The sequence below is a fragment of the Montipora foliosa genome, chromosome 6 (genome assembly GCF_036669935.1).
Source record: "Montipora foliosa isolate CH-2021 chromosome 6, ASM3666993v2, whole genome shotgun sequence".
NCBI lineage: Eukaryota > Metazoa > Cnidaria > Anthozoa > Scleractinia > Acroporidae > Montipora > Montipora foliosa.
In genome coordinates, this window is record NC_090874.1 from 50,476,385 (window position 1) to 50,478,884 (window position 2,500).

Here is a 2,500-nt window from a genome sequence, read left to right on the forward strand (position 1 = left end):
TGTCATCATTATATTTTAAAAAAATTGATGTTCATGTCACCGGAAATAAACATTTATGCCCCTTTTCCTCCATGCCGAAGGGACACACACCAGTGCTGCTTTGCCTGAGCTCTGTTTACTGGGCAACTATAAAACACATCAAATGATTGGGCCAATATGGCTATGGGCAAAGGCCCATAGCCGCTTTTATTCAAACATCAAATTTCCTAACAATCTTTCATAAGACGTTTGGCCCAGTAAAGGTGTGGGCACTAAAAATGCCAAAAGCATATGGTCACATATGCTGCCCCACCCCAGGCAAGAGCAGCACAACAAAATTGGTACCATAAAATCTAAAATCCAAAGGTAAAAAAAAAAATTGAGGAAAGATGGCACCACAGAAAAATGCACATAATGCTGAAGAGAAACTAGTATGGCAACCACCGCCCATGCCAATGGAAGCCACCTGGTTAACGGGACCGTCGCCTATGCTAACTTAACCTATCAGAAATAAACACTACTCAATCTGCCTGGAGAGGCAGCTGCCCATGCTAACTGCACTCATCATGATAACAATAAAGATTCAGTTAAACAAACAAACCAGGCTTAATAATACAGCCCTACCTCCAAGGATCAACATGGCAGGACAGTCGCCCATGCTAACTGAAACCACCATGCCTCCTCAGATAGGCATTATACCAAAGTAAACAAACAATAGGTATTGCCCACTAGGCCAAATACTGCACATAAGGGGCAACAAGGTGGGACAGCTGCCCATGCTAACTTAACCCACCCTGCTGCCCTAGGAGTTAAAACACTATGTAACTTGCCTATGCTAACCCGAGAACCCTGAAGGAACCCAGTGAAGCAGTGAAACTTAATCCTAGACCCTTAGGCAACAGGGCTTGGTACCCTTATACAACGTTGGAAAGCGTTTGATTTCCAACGACCTAGAGCCCGTATTTGGGCATCAGACAGACCTCGCTCCGCTGCATGCGAGGCAGCCCCTATACGAAAACTATGGCCCTTATAACGAGAAGGAGCCAGGACGCATAGCTGAATAGCCCTTGAAAGGTGTTGTGAAAATTTTGAATGCGAAACAGACAACCCATCCACTGTAACAAAAATAGAGCCTGGTCCGGTGCCTCACAAGGCTAGATACTTGGACAATAAATCTACTGGACAAGAAGGGGGGGGGGGGGGGTGACGGGAAACCACTATGGAAAAGGGGTGCTCATTATAACTATGTTTAAAATTCCCGAAAGTCACTTTAAATGCTGTCAATTCATTGGCAGCATTTAAAAACTTGGTGAGCTGATAAAGGTGGAGAGGCGGAGGAGCACCTTGCTTAGAAACTGATGTAATTTCTCCAATACGCAAAAAGTCATAAAAGGCCAGAGAACACATAGCCTGAAATTGAATGATCTGATAAGCTGAACCTTCTAGAGAGGAGGCGGCAGCAACCAGTCTGTTTAGTATAGGAAGCATCATTGGAAGACGCGAATCTAGGCAAAAGCCTACTTTCCCATACCCCATGAGCATTTGAGAGACATAGAAAACTTTGGAGGGGTCGGAGAGGCCCATGAGTTTATGACAATAACCCAGTGCCGAGATATAAGTGTTCACAGTGGAAGGGGCATAACTAGAGTTATATAAATAGGATATGAATAGGGCCATGACCGAGGGTGAAATAGGAAGTGCCAAAAAGGGGTGTTGAAATACTGAGTTATAAAAATGATGAAAAAGTTTCCAAGCACGCTGATATGTGGGGATGGACGAGGGCTGAAGACTCGAATGCAGCAGAAATGAAGCTATCAATGCCAATTGAGTGGCTGTAGATGCTGAGGGATCTCTGTGGGGAATGGATGCATATGAGCTGGTGCCAGCTGCTTGAATGTCTGCAATTGTAAGTGAGACAATGAATCAGCTAATTTGTTGTGTAAACCGGGAATATGCTTTGCTTTGAAGTGAACATTGCGGTGCAAACACACTAGCACCAGCTCTCGTACAAAGAACATCGAGTCCTTATCCCGACAACATGCACTAAAGCCTCATGGTCAGTAAAGAACAAAGCACGGCGATTTTGCATCTCATGTCCCCACAGGTGCAAGCTTAATACAATAGGGTAAAATTCTAAGTATGCAATATTGGGATGCCGCCAGCTATCGGGCCATTCACCATAGCACCAATGCCTACCAAAAATAGCACCAAAACCAAGGGTGCCAGAAGCATCGGTATACAGCTGGAGTTGATGTGAATCATACCAATCATCCGAGAGAAAAAACGATCGACCGTTAAATCCCGAAAGAAACGTTTGCCAAACTAACATGTCTGCTTTGACCTCTCGGGACAAACTAATGCGGAAGTGAGGGTGCACGACACCAAGAGTAAGACAACAACAACTTACAACAACAACTTTTTTATTGACCGCTTTTACATGAAAAAAAATTAATGTATATGAAGTAAGAATTAAAGCTAAATGGCATGGGGAGAAGGACAGATAAACTTGGATGAAATCCTG

At 44.0% G+C, this 2,500-nt stretch overlaps 1 protein-coding gene and 1 pseudogene across 1 annotated transcript in view; both read right to left on the bottom strand.

The window, feature by feature from the left end:
- Positions 1–2,500, bottom strand: part of LOC138005715 (maternal protein exuperantia-like) — a 160,377-nt gene that overhangs the window by 22,358 nt on the left and 135,519 nt on the right. The window lies entirely within an intron of this gene.
- The window catches only part of LOC138008432 (uncharacterized), a 6,748-nt pseudogene continuing 6,041 nt past the window's right edge, over positions 1,794–2,500 (bottom strand).